The 22,076-nt window shown below is 37.0% G+C and overlaps 1 long non-coding RNA gene and 1 other non-coding gene across 2 annotated transcripts; both read right to left on the reverse strand.

Annotated features, from left to right (window-relative positions):
• Window positions 1-1,870: 1,870 nt before the first annotated feature.
• Window positions 1,871-8,818, reverse strand: LOC145803036 (uncharacterized). The gene is made up of 2 exons (XR_014345099.1): window positions 8,591-8,818; window positions 1,871-1,989 (listed from the first exon to the last, which is right to left on the reverse strand). It is a non-coding gene; the product is annotated as an uncharacterized LOC145803036 (long non-coding RNA).
• Window positions 2,058-4,088, reverse strand: LOC114259693 (U-box domain-containing protein 10; the record flags this gene model as incomplete). The annotated part of the gene is made up of 3 exons (XR_014345384.1): window positions 2,058-2,493; window positions 2,589-3,018; window positions 3,906-4,088. It is a non-coding gene; the product is annotated as a U-box domain-containing protein 10 (transcript).
• Window positions 8,819-22,076: the final 13,258 nt, after the last annotated feature.

A 22,076-nucleotide genomic window follows, 5' to 3' on the forward strand; every position in this document is an offset into this window, starting at 1 on the left:
AAATATTCTATGGGTAATGTCAGAACTCGTATTTTTACATATTAAATTATTTTGATAATTATATTTAGCTACTTAAATATTGTAATCAATATTCATAATCTAATTCCATAATAACATTTTGTGACGAAATTCTATAATTAACTTTTAATTATTTAATTAGAGCAATTTTTTATCTTCATAGTATTATTATTATTATTATTATTATTATTATTATTATTATTATTATTATTATTATTGTTGTTGTTGTCATCATCGTCGTTGTCGTCACTTTTATGACTACACAAATATAATTCTTGATATATATTATTTTGTATAAAGTTTTGCATTAATAATTTGTGTACAAGAAAATTAACCAATGAAGATTAATTGGTTCAATCTTAAGTCTATTAGCTACATATAATAATATTATAATATTAAGTCAACTAATAGTGATTATTAAACTATTAAATTAAATGTTAATAGCATCATGATTAATACCAATATTAAACCCTTTTAAATAAATTTATTTATCTTAATGTGATTAAATTTCTATATCTAAATACAGTTGTGAAATTTTTTTTAAACAAATAGTAACTAAATTTTCATCAAAAGTTCTCCTTAATGGGAAAAATGTCGAATATAATGAACTAAAATCTAGATAGAGTGGAGTTTTAGATTGCCAAAAATGTAGAACAATGGATCTTAATGTTCATAGAGTTGTGTTGTTGAACGACTAATTTGAAGAAAAATAGACAATGATATATTTGATGTCAAATTAAAGAGTCTACCTGTATCGTACCACATTTTAGAGTGTGTGGCGTATCACATTCCCATTCTTCATACCAAAATGATCTACGTTCTAGGTAACATAGGTTGCCGTAATAAAGCCAAGGATCACGTGTACTTTATTTTTAGAAGTTCCTAAACATTGAATTATTAATTACATGTTAATAATTTGAATAGATTAGCATATGTTGTGCTCGCCCAATTACAAGGTAATTAGTCTAAAGTCATTAAAGTAAAAACACTAAAAACAAACTGTGGGCAAAGTTCCGAAAGTCTCTTTCCAAAAAGGATTGAGATTCATACCTGAGTAGTGTGAGAATTTCAATAAAAATACCATATCAACGGTCTTAAAATCGGAGATCTATTCGAGGCCCCACCTACTTTTTCTCAAGACATCACTAAGAAATTGAAAATCTTAAAACTTTGACACCTTAGATAAGGGTCACGTTTGATAGAGTTGTGAAAAAATGATTGTAAATTATAATTTAACAAATTATACCTTACAACTGTAAACATAAGCTGATAACCTATTTAGTATAACTGCGAGATTATAAATTTAAGCAGTATAATTGTGTTTGATAAATAATCTGTAAAATAACTTTTTATTGTGTAATTGTCATTTTTGCCCTTATGAATATAAAAATTGTGATTTTGAAAAAATTATTTTATTAATTTTGTCAAGTGATTAATTCTTATTATCTAGTTCCTCCCAATTTTATATATTTTCTTCACGCCTTCATTCTTCTTCTTTTTATTATTTAAATTTTGTTCTTAATGTGTGTAATATTCTCTAAATATTTAAATAGAAATACAAAACAACTTGCCTTTCCAATTAAGGCACAACAAGAAACTCAACTTTGCTGGCTTTTATCCATAATTTGCTCAATAATGTTACATAATCCGAAAAGTGATCAGCTTAATTAAATGGATTGATGGCTTATGTTAGTGGATTAAATAAATTCCATTCACACTCCAACCAAACACTGGGCTTAAAGCACATCACAACTGCCACAATTGTGGAAAATGCAAAGGAAACGAATTTAAAGGACATTTGAGACATCCCTGTGGCTGTATGATCTATAGTTCTCTATGAAGTAGGCCTGTATTAACAGAGGTATATCATGTGTTTATTAACAAGCACAAGATGCCTTCACGTTCAGCACAAATACATCAGAGGAAGATGGAGTTCAGAAAGGTATTCATGCAACCAAGGAGAACCGATTCCTGTAAATGGAAGACACCCACGTGTGGAACAAATAAAAAAATAATGCATCAGGCAACAAGAAATAGGCTGCTTTGAAAAGTATAGATATGTTTATTAATTCTCAAGGAGAAATTGATAATTACGGCATTACATTCCTTTTGGGATACTCTTTGTTACTTGACAACTATTATTATCCTAATATCTGTGCTTCTTTTGGAGTGTGATCGAATTTTGGCCACTGCCACTCTGCGTTCTTCAATGGATTGGCTTGAGAGATTGCGGACAAGTGCTTGAATGGCTGCTATGTCCCCACTAACATCACAGAATGATCCATCACTCTTCTTTATCCGCCCATTGGCCAATGCCATTTAACGCTCAATATTGTGCTCGACACACCACTGAGTAATTAGACTTCTCAAAACATAATTTGGGGTAAGTGTGAGATTTTGGAGTTTTTGTTGAGTTTTTGGGCATGTTGTGTTGCCACAATCTATCCATCTCTGTATGTAAGATCTCTCATATGTCTGTAAAATCAAGAGGCAGATAAAATTCGAAAGAAAGCATAACAAGGATGTCTGAGCTTTTAAAAATTCTTAAACAACACCATGTCAACATATACCTGTCCTGTGGCAACAATAACAGGATCCCTCATCAGTTCTAGAGATATTGGGCAAAGGCTCATCAGGAATTACAGGAGAATTAGGCTTTTTATACTCTTGATGATTTCTGGTCGCATCAAAATTATTTTGTTGACACTCCTCAGATGATGCAGATGAGTCACTTGGTCTTTCTGATTCAAGATTTGTTTGATGTGTACTATGACCTTGTGAACCATTGCCTTTTGGAGCAGAACCAACCTTCATTTGAACTTCATGATCAATATTACCTATATTCTCTACATACAAACTTCCCATTACCTTACGGCTAAGTGGTTGCAGATCGATTTCTTTTTCTAGTGGCTGGGATAAGGCACGAGATAATATTGTTGAACTTAGAGGCCCACTATATCTTTCAGTGGCTTTTCTCAACCGTGTTTTCACTAATTCAACCTAGAAAGAGAAAATCAGAAAAACTTCACAAAATTCACAAAAATGGTCCACTTTTTTGCATAAATTATTAAAACTTCACAGCTTATATATTTATTTTAGTTTGGCCTACTGGAAAGTGGTAACAATAGTTACATTTGAACTCATCAAACTAAGGGTAACAAACTTCACAACAAGTGAAGGTTGGACAAACTTCACAACAATAGTAACAAACTCATCAAACTTCACAACAATAGTTACATTTGAACTCTTTATATTTGTCTTGTTTATTCATCTTCTATTTGTGACCATGAATTGATTAAGGAAAATTCTCTATTAGTAATTGCCAGTAGTTGAACTTATCAAACTAAGGGTAACAAATATCATGTATTTCACAAAAAGTTTTTGTCATCCAAGCATATAAACCAGAGAAAGCATTACACCAGAGAAAGTTTTTGTCAAGGAAATATTTTCTGCCATGGATGTAAGGTCGGCACTACACCAAAGAAAGCATTTAAACTGTGAGGTCAGCACTACAACAGATCAGTCAAATACCAATTATGAATTTCCATTTTCTCCAAAAACCCAATCTCCAAAAACCCAAAGTTTTTGTCAACATTTAAACTAATTGGGCCAATCTTTAAATATATATATATATATATATAATAAAAAAAAAAACCAAAAAATTGAACCAAAAGTGATTTTGATTTTAACACTACAGCAAACAAGTGAACAAGAATTGAGCAAAAATTTAACAAGAACACTGAAAATTGAGCAGAAGATTATGCAAATCGGAGAAGAAGAAGAAAGCGAAGAGAGGAATGGAGTGTGATCTGGTCTCCGTCTGTAAACCCTAACTCGATGTGTGTATATATATATATATATCACAAACAAAAGGCATGAACTCTTACCTTTTTGGTGCAGATCAATGGAAACAAGGACGGAAGGAGTTCGATCGGCTGCTGTGGAGGATCGTCTTCAGTGTCGCCAAGAGAGGAAATGAGAAGAGGAGTGTGAGGAGAGGAGCGGGCTAGGGCAACAAGAGGGTTTATATAGTGGCAATTCTGTAATTGTTGAAGTTTTGGAGGGGCATTTTAGTCATTTCATCACCCATGAACCAGCTGCGCGCTTAAGCTTTAAGTCATAAGCATGCCTCGAGCAACTTCTACATTTGAGCTGAAAATAGCTTTTTTAAAGCTATAATTTGATCATTTAACTTGTACCAACATAATACCTTAAATTAAGTCAAAAGCTGAAATAAGTTGCTTTTAACTTTTACCAAACAGGGCCAAGGTATGAGCTACAAGCAAGAGGATTGAGTTTCAGAGCTAAGGTACACGGTAGAAAGGTGTGAGGCACCCATCCTGTCCAAACATTAGGTTGGTCTCTACTCTATTTTATTTGATTCAATTAGTTAAATTTGTTAAACCTTTTAATAATGCATGATGACATATGTAAACAAGTAAACAAAATAAATAGAACATGCAATAGAATGAGAACAGATGCTCATTCGGATAGGAATCACGCCAAAACTTTTGAACTGTAAATTCACCTCTAAGCAATAAACCTAATGGCTTGGGCCCAACCCCCAAGTGTTAACCCTAGGTTTTAACTAACAAATGTGAATTTACCTAATTGATGAAAAATGACAATTTCCATGATTTTTAAAAATAAGTCAAATGATTTTGAAAAGAGAAATCTCCATATTCATCAAAATTAAGGATCATGGGCAATGGTAGTAGTGATGAACATACATTCTTGAGACTATCCAACAGTTCGCAAAATATTGCCCTCAGTCCACTTATCTTGTGAACATACATCCAAACTTTTATGAAGATGAAGATGGTCGGTGGTAGTAGTGATGAGCAATTGATAGTGGCCGGAGGGGGTGAAAAAGAGAAAGAAATCAAATTTATTTTTCAAACAAACGAAGCAAACTTTTGTGTTCAATTAAAGAAATTAGTAATTTTTTAAATTGTTTATGATTCTTTAAAAACAAAAATAGTCAATTAACGAGTATTTGTTTCAAATTTTGTGTTCACATATAAAATAACTGAAAATTGCAAAAAAATCTAGTGCTTGTCTATTTTAGTTTTCAAGGAATTGTACACAAAATTTATTAAATTTTAGTAATTAATTAAAACTATGTGATTCCAATCCTTGATTGACCTTCGGCATGTGAACAACCCATTCTCCATCAACCTACAAGCTTCTACTTCAAAGAACAACTCCACTCCGACACTTAACTACCTTTACCAATTAATCTTCTCAATAAGAACGTATTCCTTATCCTCAACAAAGCTTTCTACTTCTCATTCAGTCATAGCACCTTATATCCATAGAGACAGTCACTAATCCACAGATAAACCTTAACCTCTTAACAATAATCATCTTCTTTGGGTTACCATTTGCATTGCTGTTGAAGGTGAAGATGGCCGATGGTGCTAATGAGCTGTGGGTGGTGGCCAAATAGGGTAGGAGAGAGAGGAAGGAGTAAAATTTCATTTTCTAAACAAATGAAACCAACTTTTCTATTTAATTACAACAATTTAGTAAATTTTGTAAACTGTTTACAATTCTTTGGTTTGAAGGTGAAAATAGACACCTAATAAGCTTTTGTTTACAATTTAATTATTATTATTATTTTTTTTGTGTAAAAATACACATTACCCGAGCTTGTTCAATAATGTTTACTTTTACAATTACGTGTTTAAGTCAATAAATAAATAAAGAAAATTGACAAATAAGTTTTTTCGGTGTGTATTTTCCTTTCTAAAGAATTGCAACCCATGTACAAAATTTATCAAAATCCAATAATTAAAAAAGGAAGTTGGTTTCACTTGTCTAGAAAATAAGCCACAAAAGTAGCATGTACGTCATTTTGTCAAACATTAACCACAACAGAATGGAATTGAGATTGAGAATGTATAGTTCAGAAGAAGAGGGAGAAGATAGCAAAGAAAGCAACTGGGAATTAAAATGGAAAAATAAAACTCAAATTTTAAAAGACATAATTGTTGTGAACACTTCTATACCTCAAGCAGAACTTGGTATCACTTTTCGTCTTGACATTAACTCTTAAAACTATTGTATGCCAACCACTACTAGCTCCCACATTCGGCTACCCACACCTCCAATCACCATCGTCGGTGAGCTCTTTAGGCCACAAACACTTGCTATTGATAGAAATAACCTTTGATCATCACCACTTGGCAGAAACCACCTACGAACGCCATCTTTTGCAGAAAAGCTACGGCAACCACCTCTAGCGACTGACAACCATGTTCCACCCAACTTCCACCGATGATGACCTATCACTACCTCTCGCCATAAACCATCACAACACTAAATTAACAAGAAGAAAAAGAAGAATCTAAGTCAAATTTAGATTCAAGAATAGACTAATTTAGTCCCTTGTTCAGGGGATACAAGGGGAGGACGTTGGTGGTGAGTTGGATATTATATAAGGTGCATCCCACATATTTTGTTGTCTCTCTATATTCGGCGTTTGTACTCTGAATATAGGAAGTCTGGATTTTATTTCCCTTGAAAGGAAGGGATATGCAATACCACACCCCAATGGTATTCTATATCCTCTCTTCCAAAAAAAGGTTGCTTGACTCTCGGATGCCACACTGCCCCTTCTTCTAGAAACAAATGGTTATAAAACCCCACAATCTCGAACTTAACTTGTCAACTCCACCCCATCCACCCACATTTCGTCAATTTGATTCACCCTCTGATAAGCATTGGCCATCCGCTGAATTTTTTTAGTTTTATTTTTTATATTACAATCCCTGTCTTTCAAACACAAGCACCTTGATTTTTGAAAAAAATTGATTTCTTCTATCCAAGCAATATGTCCAAAGTCCCCACTTCCGCAAGGCGTCCTCTCCACTCAGACCCCCCCATTGCTTCCTTAACATCTAGGTCATGCAACACTGCCAACAAAAAAAACCTCCTTGTTCCACAATTTCATATCTAACTTTAGCATCTCCAATTTCTGTGCTAGAATGGAACTATGCATGTCTGACCCAACATAACTGTCCCATCACCCTTTCACCCTGTCTAGAAAGCCCTAAGATTTTAACCACTTATTCTCACAGTGAAAAGGTGAGGGATTGCTCTGAATCCCTCCATTATCAAGTAAGATAGGCCAATGATCCAACACCGGTCTAAAGAATCGAACCTAAACAACCTATGAAAACTACTCCTCCCACCCACCAGTCAACAAGAACCAATCAATGCGAGATAGAGCATGCCCGCTAGACCAAGTATGGTTGCTCCTTGCCATAGCAAATCAATCAACTGCAACTCATCAATAAAAGAGAAAAATGCCCCTACACTACAATGCGTTCCATCTAAAAGCAACACTCCAATTCTTCCACAAAAAAAAGCATCTCCTGGCCCCTAACTTAACCATACACCTCTGTGAACACCCATCAGAGGTTATCCTCACATACCGAAAACAAGCAAGAAACTGAAAAGCCCCCCAGCTCTTCCCCTCCCCTCCCCACCACCCTTTTATCCTAATAAATAAGAACCCCACTTGCCGCCCCTATTTCTGGAAGGTACGTCCATCCATAAACCTACTGCCCCCTCCCCAAATTTCCTTCATTATCTCGGCCCCCTCACACTCCATTTTAGTCTCCTAAATGCACACTTTAGCACTTCGTAACAAAGATCGAACTGCCACCCTTTTCCCTTCATCATTCAAACTGAGCATATCCAAGAAAGGATCTTCAACCTCATTCAAAAAAATAATTATTCTCCCATCCCTTTCTTGCAACCCCCCACTCCTCACTCGGCCCCCGTCATAATTTAAGGAACATTCAAGATTCTGCAATTCTCTAACACCCTTCTGCCATTGCACCACTGGCCTGGCTACCTCCTGAGACAGCACACACTACTCCACAATGCCTCGATTGTTACAAAAAAATTATGGCTTTATCCTCGTGTCCCTCAAATGAGACCCCCAACAAACGACTGGCCTCGCTCATTCTGCTCAGCACCCATTCCAACACCTCCTCCGATATGGGTTCAACACTTCCTCCAAAGACATCATCACCAACTCCTTCCAAACCCCCCACACCCTGGAAAGAACTAATCAATTTTGATACCAAGACTTAAGTAGCATGTTTGAAAAGAAAAGAAAAAAAAGGTTATTATTTGGACCTAACAAAAAAATTCTTTTCACCATAAAAAATCCAAGCAATACAAAAATAAGACAGATCATTTTTATTTTTCTTGGTACTTATGACTGATAATCCTAATCTTTAGTCCCAGACACATTTATTGATGGGTAGCCCATAATTAGCTTACCTCCCAAACTAATATATTTAAATAAGGTGAATTTGTTTGCAAACTATTGGCTTTTTATTCAAAATTGGAAGCTGATTCACACTCACAATTTAAGCTCAACATTTGTTCTTCTGTTCTCAAAATTGTGCATCAAAAGAAAGTAATAGTTATCAACAAGATCTAAGCTCAACATTTTCGTACACATGTACAGAGAAAGGGGACAAAATATTACAAAAATCTCAGAATACATTGGACAACAAATATAGTGTCTATATAGAGAGAGAGGGGGGGATACCTGTGAGAGGTACAGTGGTTGAAGAGGACGGCGGTGGTGGTGCTGGTTGACGGCGGTGGCAGATCGGCCCACGGGAGTGGATGACGATGGCTGTGACGGTGGGGTATATATATAGAGAGAGAGAGGGGTATAATTGTGATAGTTACAGTGGCAGAGGACGACGGAGGTGTATGAGAAGATGGCAGTGGAGAGGAAGACCACGAGTAGGAACCGTTTTGTTTTCAGATTAAATAAAGGAGTTTTGTTAAGTGTGCAAGTGCACACCATGTGCCACTTACACAAAAAGTGTAAATGTAAGGTGTAAGTATAAGTATAAGGTGTAAGTGTAAGTTGTAAGTGTAAGGTGTAAGGTGTAAGTAGGTTGCACATGGTGTGCAACCTCAAAAAAGGTGTAAATGTAAGGTTTAATTTTTTACAAAAGGTGTAAGTGTAAGGTGTAAGTGTAAGGTATAAGGTGTAAGGTGTAAGTTGCACACCATAACCAAACCCATAAATAAATAGTGTAAATTCTCAGTTAGTTGAATAAAGTTAATTTTCTAATTTTTCCGAGGAATAAAAAATATATACCATTATATTTTATTGCGCAATTTTTTTTTGTTATCGGTAGAAAATTTTAATCAATCTGTTTGGTTTTAATTTTTTAAAATTTAATTTTTAATTTTTTGTATTTTTTATTTTCGTTGAATATTTTTAAAATTTGAAGTATTTTTTTTTAAATTTTTTTAGATACAATTTACGTAAGGTTTAGAATTTGAGACTTAGAGTTTGGGATTTGGGGTTTAGTGTTTAGGGTTTAGGAGTTCGGGTCTAAGATTTAGAGTTTAGGATTTAGGGTTTAGGGTTTGGGATTTAGGGTTTGGGGTTTAGCGTTTAGGGCTTGGAGTTTGGGTTTTGGGGTTTGGAGTTTTGGGTTTAGGATTTAGGGTTTGGAGTTTGGGGTTTGAGGTTTCGGATTTAGGGTTTAGGGTTTGGGATTTAGGGTTTAGAGTTTGGGTTTAGGAATTAGGGTTTTACGTTTAGAGTTTAGGATTTAGGGTTTAGGATTGAGGGAGGGCATAGGGTTTAGGGTTGAGAGTTTAGGGTTTTGGGCTAAGGGTTTAGGGTTTTAGGGTTTATGGCTTAGGATTTAGGGTTTAGGATTTAAGATTTTGGATTTTAGGGTCTAGGGTTTAGGATTTAGGGTTTTGGGATTTTTAGGGTTTAGGGTTTTGGGGTTTGGGGTTTTGGGGTTTTAGGGTTTAGGGTTTAGGGTTTTTGGTTTTGGGGTTTTGGGTTTTGGGTTTGGGGTTTTAGGGTTTAGCGTTTAGCGTTTAGGGGTTACGGGTTAGGGTTTAGGGTCTAGGATTTAGGGTTTAGGGTTTAGGGATTAGGTGCACACTTGGGCTATGTTATGTAACGCCCTCAAAAAAATAAACCCATTATATATATCATTGACATGCATTATTTAAAGAAAACACTTTAATAATTCATTATAATATCCATCAGAGTCTTACTAAACAAAAGCATTACATGTAACATCAAAATAAATGCCCTACCGGCTTACACCTTTCCAAGCCAACACTTGGACACAAAGTATGAGTTCTAACTCAAATATAAATAAAGTCCTAGGCTGGAGTGTTTACATGTACTAACAATGAAAAACAAATAACTAAAAATAGTCTTCAAAATCCAATTCCTTCCAAGCTAAGTCTTTGGAGGTAGTTCATCACCTGAACCTGAAAATGATGTTCCCATAAAGGGTGAGCCACAGTCCAGTAGAAATATACTAAACCACATATAAGCAATGAATAAAGCAATAGCATTCAACAGATGGTTAACCAAGATAATCAATTACTTCATTTTACAGTCTCATGACACTATTGTCTAAGACACGTTTTACTTTCCAATTTTATCAACATGGCTCAGAACCTGGCCAAACTTACAACAGTGAATTACATATATCATATTCACATCCTTCCAATATCAACAAACAAATGAGACTCAAGCTCAAATCAAAACACTTCATACTTCCAGATTGATACACATTTTAGTGCTGTATCAATAAAACACTTCTATATAAATAAGCACACATAAAAGTGATGCTAATGGAGTCCATCCCCTATCTCCTCCCAAACAAAATCCGGTTTAGAGGTCCATCCCCTATCTTCCCCTAAACCGTGGAGTACATCCCCTATCTCCTCCCACACAAAACAATGTATGCAAATGCAATGCTCAATCAATACACGTATTTTCTGTATCAATGCAATAGTCAAAATTAACGACTTAACCAATGTGATTAGTTTCAGTTATTCCTAATCCACATGCAATGTCTACAACAATCACGACTATCCTCCACCGATAGCCCAAAACAGTTATTTCTAAACTGAAAATAACTATGTCAACAATTCAATAGACAAATGATTCAAATTATCCAACTACGCCATTTAATCAATGAATTCCCCAATTCCATGAATTTAACCATCTTTTCCCAATTCCATGAATTTAACCATCTTTTCCCAATTCCATGAATTAATTATACAAATTAATTTAATAATACAACTAGGGTTTTTCCCAAAATTTACCAAAGTATTCCCAACATATCAAAATACCAAAACTTAGAACAAAACCTATAAAATAGAGTAGGAAATCCCTACCTCGAAGAAAACAACCCAAATGGTGAAGACAGAGATGAGTGCCCAAATACTAATGTGCTCCAAATCGCCAAATGTTCAGATTAAATGAAAGCCCTCGACTCCCTCTATATTTTTAATAAAGCAACTAGGGTAGAAACACCCTCTAAATAGATCAAATCTAAGAAAGAAGGTGAGTAGGGAGAGAGAGACGTCGGACCTAGGGTTTGGAATCAAAAGAAGATGAAAAAGACTGATCAAAACCCGCTGCTGTGTATATAAACTGGACAGGCTCGCTCGAGTGACCAGACACAGAGAAGCTACGCTCGAGCCAAGGAATCCTTGCTCGAGCCAACAACCCAAAAGCTCGCTCGAGCGAAAGAAAACTCGATCGAGCGAAGAACTCAAACCCTCAGGTCTGTAACCAGACACACGCTCGAGCGAAGGAACTATCGCTCGAGCGAAGAACGAACTAACTCGCTCGAGCGAAGAAAAGCTCGCTCGAGCCAAGAATGCACAGCTACAGGTCCAAAATCAGACGCAACCTCTCGCTCGAGCTACCAAACCCCGGCTCGAGCGAAGAACCAAAAATAACAGCTCGCTCGAGCGACAAACTCCTCGCTCGAGCGAAGATCCAAAATTCTGGACAACAACACTTGGTTTTTAAACCCAACCAACCTGAAACAAACCTGCCCAACACATCCTATAAGTCCAAATGAGAAAATAAGGGACAACAACAACAATTATACAATGACAGAATCTACGGAACCTAAGTCCGGATACAATAATCAAATGGGAGAAGACCGGGGTCGCTATATGTTATGTGTTCCCGGACCTCGCGGGCAACCAGTCGTAGGAGGAACAGGGAGGTGGGAGGGACAAATCGGAGCGACGTAGGGCTGAATCTCAGTGGATCGTGGCAGCAAGGCCACTCTGTCACATACAATACCCCGTCGCGTATTTAAGTCATTTGTAAAGGATTTTACCCGCTGCTCGAGATAGGAATTGTACTTTAAGGCGCCCGCGTGGCTCATCCACCATGTGGGCTTCACCAACAACACGTGCCTTTGGGGGCTGGACGACCCCTACTGTGGGTCGGCAAGCGGGCGGCGGGCGCATGTGTCACTTCTAGCCCGGATTTTGACTTAGAGGTGTTCAGTCATAATCCAGCGCACGATAGCTTTGCGCCATTGGCTTTTCAACCAAGCGCGATGACCAATTGTGCGAATCAGTAGTTCCTCTCGTACTAGGTTGAATTATTATTGCGACACTATCATCAGTAAGGTAAAACTAACCTGTCTCACGACACTCTATACCCAGCTGTAGCTCGACTTTCTGTGCTCCTTTCGGATATGACTAGCCCTACAGTTCGGACTCTCGCGGTTCTGAATCTGATTCCACAAGTGCAATGTGAAATAGATAAACACCAAAGAGTCCAAATCCGGCGAATCTTTTGAAAAATCGATTTTGAATCAAATTGCCAAAAATAGACTGCTTTGCCAGATACAGAGTCATCACCTAAATATTTTTTGAGAAATTTAGGAAACCCATAACTCTTGCCAAAGGCCACATGTCCGTCATCACCAAGATTGTCTCGGCGCGGGAACTTAGGTACGAGAGGGGAAGGCCATGAATTGAGCACCCCCGCTCACCCGATCAAAGATCGGCCTTTACTAATCATGATGTGAATCTTATTTACATTATATGCTCTTGTTCCGATTATTAGGCTATTGTTACTATGTGATGCGCACACAAGTATAGACTAATTTGCAAAAAATTGGAAAACTTTGATTTATGTTTGTTTGAAAAGTGTTTCGAATATGTACCATTTGAAAAAGTGATCGCATATGAATATTACTCAAATTATTCCAATTCAAGAAATTAGCCTTCATTCACAAGCATTCAATAAGAAATATCAATTAAGCAATTAGCCTTATGGCAAGCATGCTAAAGATGATAACAATCACATACATGCGATATGCTAAAACACAAAAATGCTCACCTCGTATTCCAAGGCAAGCCAAAAGAAACAAAGAGTTAGAAAACATGCATGCTCCTGTGGGCTCGCCTTTTTTCGCACCCCCTTTCGAAAGGTTTGAAAATAAGGGCCTCACAGTTCGAACTCCCGCGGTTCTGAATCTAGTCTCACAAGTGCAATGTGAAACTGATAAACACCAAATGGTCTAAATCCGGCAAATCTTTTGAAAAATTGATTTTGAATCAAAAAGTGCCAAAATTAGACTACTTTGCCAGATATTGAGTCGCCACCTAAATATTTTTGTTTTGGAAAAATTTAGGAAACCCTGACTCGTGCCGAAGGCCACGTGTCCGTCATCACCAAAGTTGCCTCAGTTTGAGAACTTAGTTACGAAAGGGAAAGGTTATGAATTGAGCACCCCCGCTCGCCCGATCAAAGATCGGCCTCTACTAATCATGATATGATTTTTTTTATAAACATTATGTGTTCTTGTTCCGGTTATTAAACTAGCTTTACTATATGATGCGCACAAGCAAGTATAGACTAGTTTGCTCAAGTTGGAACAATTCAACTCATGTTTGTTTGCGAAAATGGTTTGAAATTGCCACCTCAAGTGGGCTTATAAATTGATTTGAACAACATGCGATTAAACACGTATTCAAATAAGTATTGAAATAATAATGCAGTTTGAATGAGGCGCCGAGCCTCGGTGTATGCAAAACAAAATGAATGGATGTAAGCATAAGGTATGCTAATTGAAATATGATGTCCCTAATCTAACCATCAAAAGTGATTAAATAAAAGGGAAAAAGACGTGGGGTTGGAAGAAATGCACACATGCACGCACACTTATTACAACATTACGCCCTCGCGAAGGAGGGTCCGAATGAATAAGCTAACTAGCTAACTAGGCTAATTAAGCTAATTATTACAAAACTTGAAATGAATTAACTAACTATTCTAAGCTAAATAATTATTACAAACTGAAATCGAATAACTAGTTAAACTAACTAATTGTTTACAACACTTACAACTAATTAATTACAACATGTATTTAAACTATTGCTAACTAATTAGCCAAATCCGAGAAGCGAGGGATGCATGCATGCTCAATTCTTCACCCGAAAGGCCACTGTCTTGCTACTGAATGCCTCTGTTTGCACATATGAACATTGAAAATGCTGCCCACTTCCAGAACATCTCTCCCACACCTTGCCAACACACCGCTCAATTTTCATTGATGGTCGACATGGGGCCGGTCGGCTACCATTGGTGGGCGGTCGGCCACTGGTGATGGCTGTTGACCACTACTGGTTTGAACTTTTCTTGCTGCAACAGAGAGCAAAACAGTGTATTTCTCAAGGGTTGTTTGTACACTTTGCCTCTCATTTTCATGGGGAAATCAAAGGAGGGACAAGCTTTGGTTCGCAAAACATCAATCAAGCAATTCCATTGCATGATGGCTTGTGAAACCAATTGTGCAAGTTTAATAAATGCAAGAATAAGGCTCAAAGAGACCATCACACTATCATGCATGATCAAGGGCAATGGAGACCAAGGAAAGTGGCACATTTCATCACTTTTGAGTACGAAATGTCTCATTTTCCTTGTGTTCAAACTAACATCCGATTTGAACACATGCAATGCAACATAAAGAATGCTTATCTTGCCTCTTTTACTTGCCAATTTTGTTTACTCATTTTAATTACCAAATCATTCATTAATCCATTAAGTCCATTGGTGAGTGTCCTCTAATGGAAAGAGGGCTCAAACCCCTAGTTGTTTTGGGCATGAAAGAGGCATTACACTGTTGGTAATGAACCCCCTAAGGGATTAAACCATTAGGTGTAGCACCTCCATTCCACACTTAGGCAAACAAGTGGTTTGAAACCACTTTCAAAGCAAATCAAAAGTGAAGAATTGAGAAGGGGTGCAGAGATGGATTAAGTGCTGGAAATGAATGATAAAAGCACTAAAACATACAATCAACTCAAGCTAATAATAGTTAAAGCCTTAAAACACTAAGCTAGTGAAGGAATTAACACTACAACCATGCCATGCAATGCTGAAATGAAAAAAATAACCAAAAATAGAGGCAAAACAACCCTAAATATGGTCTAAAACATGCTGGACTTAAGCTAAGTTAGGCTAAAACAATATGCTAACATATGAAACTAACTAGACATGCAAACAAGACACAAGGAGGGGAGGCTAACCCCTCCAAATTTTGATCTCAAAATAAGTTTTTTGCAACTGAAAAACCTTTGAAATTCAATGGTTAAAAGGCCCAAAAAAAGTTGATTTGAAAGTGATGAATAAAGGCACAAAAGCTTTACAAACTAATAAGTAAGGAGGGTGAACCACTCCCTAACTAAAAAAAGGGGTCAAACCACCACTTTTAAGCCACAAAATAGAACTTTTTACAGTTCAAAACCAGCCCCAAAACAGTTTAAAAACAATAGAAGAAGATGGCAAAACAAGTATAAAAAGAGAGTGTTATACCTCTTGAAGGGAAGACACAAATGAGGCAATAAACCAAGCCAAGACCACCTTCTAAAGCTCAAAGAGGGTCTCAAGCAACCTCAGCCCAAAGATAAGCAACTTTGGTTAAGGGTTGATAGGCAAACTTGAAGTGTATCTACACTTGTTTGCACAAAAGTTTAAGAGAGAGAGAGAGATCTAGAGAGAGAATTGTAGAGAGAGAGACTCCCAAAATTTTTTCAACCTTGAAAACAATAGATAAGGTCCTCTATATATAGAAATATATGGCTTCAGGTCGAAAATATCAATATAGGACAATTGGAGCAGTATGGAACAGTTGGAGGGAAAATATCTGCAGAAAACTGCCTTTTTTGCACCAATGGCCGACTGGCCATCACTGGTGGCTGAAAAACCTTATTCATGGCCGACACACTTCACCCCTGGCTGACACATGGCCGTCAAACCTCACTAGTGGCGGACAAGCAAAAAATTGGTTTCTGGCCCCGACTTCAAACAAGCATATCTCTTTCGTCCAGACTCCGTTTAAGGTCATTCTTGAATCTAAATTAAAGCCCCGGAAGTAAGCTTTCCAATGGTGGCAGCCTCACATAAAAATTTCAAGTGTGCAAAAAGATATTCCTATTTTAGTGAAGACTACTCAGTTTTGGTCCTAACCGGATTCATGCCTAACTTCTCCTCAACTAGTTTTCTTCCATCTCCTCCTATTTTCTTCAACTCCAAACCTTTAAATAAGATGTTTTGAAAGATTTTTCAAAGAGTTCACCTCTCTTTCATTTATCTCCCCTTTGTCATTGTTCGGTTTACCGAAAAGTGCATTTGAACGAAATGTGAGCCTCGGAACATCATAGAAACTTTTTCAAAAATATTTTGAAAGAGAGGGTTTAAAGGTCTAAAATTATTTTGTCAAAATAGTTTTGGCCCAAAATGGGGTGTAAGGTTGGGATTTGACGCTCTCCTTGCTGAAGAAATCGAACCTTTGCATAGCATAACTTTCATCATCGAGTAATCAATCAGTGGCGCCCAAGTCTTAAAGGCAGTAAAAAATGGGGTGCCTACAGTTGCCCCTCTTTGACAGAGCTCAAAGCCATGAAGTGACGTGAGTGAATGTCAAAACCCGAAGACGACCCATTTTGACAAGGCCATAAGACTTGGGCAAACAAGCAAAATGCAGATGCAGTTGGTTGAACTTGATGGTTACCTACGTATCCCTTTGTAAGGAATCAAACCAGTGTAGTTCAGGGGCAAGATACAAAATGATACACAATTGTAATGAAATCATGCAAATGATATACAATGTGATGAAATCATCAAACCACCAGCAGTGTAAAACACACAAATATCATGAAGGATTGACGATGCAAGTCAAACTATGTTTTATATAGAAAAGGTGCCGGAGCACTCTAACCATAATTCTTGCGGAATAGGCACATGCACATGCAGAACTATGTTTTTCGTAGAAAGAGAAAGAGTACAAATAATTGGATGGTATGATATAAGTGAGGAATGATTTGCTAGGAAAAGATGATGCTGAATGCTAAATGCAACAAGACAAAGTACAATGCAATGGATGCTATGGATGCAGTGAATAAGGCGTAGGCCAAACCACATTTTACCTATAAATGGTATGAACACAAAACAAACCACGTCTAACACAGAAAAGGTGCTAAAAACCTTAGACCACAATTCTTGCAGAATATGCACGAACACATGTAGAGCTATGTTTTAACGTGAAAAGGTATGGACACATGCCAAACCAAGCTTAACATGGAAAGGATAGTATGATAAAACAGATAATGCAGTAGATGCATGCAATAAATTCTATATGCAATAGAAGTGATAGATGTGATGCAATAGATAATAAATGCGATGTAGCAGCTAGGAAGTGAAAGTACCTTACAGAGGCAATTGGTGATGACTCACCTTATGCTGTTGGGGATCTTCCATTTTTTTTGGTTAAACCACAGGTACTACTCTTCTCCCTGCTATGTTCGCAACTTTCTCTATTCTTCAACAGGGTGACAGACTAGGTTGGGTTAGTATCTAGAATTGAGGCGCATACAAGCTACCTCAACATATGGGGCTGCCATATAGATTTCAAGCCGATGATACACCCTTCGGTATTTAAACCAGACTTTATTCTCGGAAATCCCGAACCTTTGCGTTCTAGGCCTTGGCCATTCGAACTCTAGTTTCCACCGTCTCAGTTGATCTCCTAGGAACTCACCGCAAACACAGGCAGGTGGCTATACTAGACCACTGGAAGTCGTTTGGGCGCGACAAACACCAAAGAAATTGCACCTTTAGAGGATTTAAGGTCTCCTAGACCAAGGAATGCACAAGACAGTGCGAGTGATACAAAAAAACAAGGTGCACAAGACAGCGCGAGTGAGGGTGAATGAACGCACAAAATAGTGCTATACAAAATGCAATGCACAAGATAGTGCGACGTAAGATGAAATGCACGAGATAGTGCGATGAAATGCACAAGACAGTGCTATGCAATGCACAAAATAGTGCAATGTAATGCACAAGATAGTGCGAGGGGAAGTGCACAAGACAATGCTATGCAATGCACAAAATAGTGCGATATAAGATAAAATGCACAAGACAGTGCTATGCAATGCACAAAATAGTGCGATGTAAGATGAAATGCACAAGACAATGCGAATAAGGTGCACAAGATAGTGCTATACAGGTGAAATGCACAAGATAGTGCTATGCAAGTGCACAAGATAGTGCGATATTGTCACGTCTAAACCTGCCTTTAAAAGTTTGGTCCATGACTGGCCTATATACAGGCCTCAAACAAAATTTCATGAATATTTATTCAAATATGGGGCCTTAAGCGGAAGCAAATACCAACATAAGGGTAACGCCCATTGAGCTTGTGCATACATGAAGACTTAGATTAATTTAAGCATTTAAATATACTTTCCATATTTACACATATAATCACAGAACTTATATAGATCTCACACACAAATACATAAGACTCAATAAAAGACATAATTTTCCAATACAAAGTTAAAGCCTCGACACGGAGGCATAACCCGGTTGGTTTGATAGAGAGGCGGACCTCGATACAACTCTAGCGATGATCCCCGATGGCTTACCTACATATATAAAATAAAAAGGGTGAGTTAACGCCTAGTGAGTAATATTAAAGTAAAGAGGTTAATGAATGATGTCCTTAACATTAGGAGAATATATTTCGGAATTCTGAAATGTATCTTAAATCATTTCAAAAGAGACATTTACCGTGTCATAATCCATGCCTTTTCAAATGGAATACAAGTTTTAAACCATTACAAAACATTTTACGTGGTACGTGGTACGCTCACTTATACACCAGGATAGAAGCACATTTCAAAATAGGACATCCATTCATGCATATAAAATAATACTTCGTAACATGAGTCATATAGCGATGTAAAAACATTTGTGTTCATTTCATATATTCTAAATGACCTCAGGTCCATGTATAACAAAACGGCCTCAGGCCCAATCATACTTCAAAACGACCTTAGGTCCATACGTATCATATCGTATCATGGAGTAGATGGAACATCGACATGTACCCACCTCTCCGTGGGCCCAATTCATGTATGTATGGATCCAAGAGGTGACTCGTACGGACCCTAGAGGTGACTCCCACTGTAGCACTTAGTTCCGTACAGCACTTTGTTTTGTACAGCACTTTGTTCCATATTAAAAGTAAATGGGTCTTAAAGACCGAACAATCATGCCATAGCATAAATGAAATAGATAAACAGAATGGCCTTGGGCCTACCATATCATATTATAAACAATCCACATTTCTTATTCATAACTCATTTTACTTTTCTTGAAAACTTGTGTATTTTAACAAAATATGACATTTAGAGAATCATGCCACACATCAACAAAATACGATATTTAGAGAATCATGTCACACATTGGTCAAAATAGATAATGAAAAACATATCTTTACTATACTATTACTCACAGTGATGGGCTTCTAGTAACAATGGGACGATGTCCTCATTTTGACCTACAAACACAGTGCACATAACATAATATGAGAATATAACCAATCCCTTTCTTGTTTTTTAATCAATTAGTCATGGTGGTTCTACACTCATTGTCCTCAATAGGTCATAATCCGTGCCTCGGAAAATTGGAAGAATCGAAAGGAAAATGGTTTAGAAGAAGAAATGGTATAAAACCGGTAGATAGAAAGTAAACAACCTTCACTAATTTGAGCATATCTATGTGTGTACTTAGACTTTGGGTGTGAGATTACCACCATTGAAAACTAAACTTTCGGGGCTTGAGTTTAGGCTCAAGAATCACTTAAAACGGAGTCCGGATGCAAGAGATATGCTTATTTGAAGTTGGCTGAAACAGGGCTGTCCCGCAACTGCGGGAAACAGGGCCACACGTGCGGGAATTAAGCCGCACGTGCGGGACAAGGTGCTTTTATTTCAGAATCATTTTTGGTGCTGGAAGGGGACTTCCGCACGTGCGGCTCTAGGTAAATTCTGCTGTCTGAAAATGTTTGTTGGCTCTAACACTTGTTTTCCATTTTCCAAGCTTGGTTTTAAATCTAATCACCCAAAAACATGTAAAATTACCCCACAACATGATAAACTAACATCATTCAAGTGTAATTTCATTTCAAACAAATCAATCTTTGCCCCCAAGTTCAAGATCAATGCTTCATCTTTCACAATCTTGAAAGTTCCCAAAACACAACCCACAAACACCCTTGATCCTTGCATAATCTTATTCTATGGACAATCTAGAGTTCATTCATATGGTATTCATAAGGTGGAGCTCCAATCATAAACAAAATCATAGGACCCAAGTTCTAATTTCTTAAATTGAGCTCAATTAAATACATGTACAAAACCCTAACCTAAATGGGTTTCAAATCTTCCAATATCATTATGATTTCATGAAATTGATGCATTAATCATAAAGATTTAAGATAGATTTCCATACCTTAGCTCAATCTTTGCCTTTCTCATATCTCTCTTCAATTTCCCCAAGCTTCCATGGTTGATCTTCTTCCTCTCTCGTCAATCTCTTCAATTTATCTTCAAACCCCCATGAATATTGAGCTCTCTCTCTCTTAGAGAAGCTTGTCTCTCATTCTCTCTCTCTCTCACGGTTCTCTCTCTCTCTCTCTTAGATATTTTGGCTCAAAGTGATGAGTTCACTCATATCATATATCTATATATATATATAAGCTTATCACAATTAGGGAGAGCCAAATGCACCCTTACGAATCGTACGAAATCAAATTTCAATTAAACTTCCCAGATGACTCTAAAAATTATGCTGATCATAACTATGTACTTCGTTCTGGTTTCTGAAGCCTCTAAGGCCTTCAATTTGCAGTGCAAAGTTAACCACCCAAACATACCTTAACGAATCAGACGAAATAAATTTCCAATTAACTTTCCCAAATAGCTCTAAAAACTCCCATTAACATATCCAAGTACTCTATTTGATTTCTGAACCCATAAAATCAGTAATTTCAGTTTCAAGGTCGTAACTTAATAGATAATTCTCAATTCAAATAGATATAATCACATTAAAGCACATTAACCCATAGGTAAATAAAGATAATTCATCATACGCATTTTGGGGTTGTTACAGATATAATTGGAAATGCACAAGATAGTGTTATGCAAGGTGAAATGCACAAGATAGTGCTATGTAGGTGCACAAGATAGTGCGATATAAAGTGAAATGCACAACAGATAGTGCAAGTAAGATGCACAAAATAGTGCGATGAAATGCACAAACATAGCGCAAGTAAGATGCACAAGACAGTGCGATGAAATGCACAAGACAGTGTGATGTGAGATGAAATTATGCAATAGATGCACCGAGTGAGATTATTGTGCGATAGATGCACAGAATGAGATTATTGTGCGATAGATGCACAAAATGAATAAATGAACAAGGCTTACAAATCAATATAGTGACAACGCATGTTCCATGCAAGATAAACAACTGATGCATGATGTTAATTGAAAGCATGTTTTATGCAAGAGAAGAGCATATTCTATGCAACACTAAAAGCATGTTCTATGCATGAAACAAGAGCATATTCTATGCAACATTGGAAGCATGTTCTATGCATGAATGAAAGCATATTCTATGCGACATTGAAAGCATCTTTTATGAACGAAACAAGGGCATATTCTATACAAAATTGAAAGCATATTCTACGCATGAACCATAAATGATGCGAGGCATGCATATAACATAAGTGTATATGAAAGTGTACATTCTACGCAACAGAAGAGAATCGAATATGTGCTTTGGTGCCTCCGATTTACCTCTCGGAGGACTTTACAACATGCTCAACTCAAAAAGAATACACCTTGTTTATATTGGCGAGGGG

Source organism: Camellia sinensis, chromosome 11, assembly GCF_055761805.1.
Source record: "Camellia sinensis isolate YWXY chromosome 11, ASM5576180v1, whole genome shotgun sequence".
In the NCBI taxonomy this organism is placed as follows: Eukaryota; Viridiplantae; Streptophyta; class Magnoliopsida; order Ericales; family Theaceae; genus Camellia; species Camellia sinensis.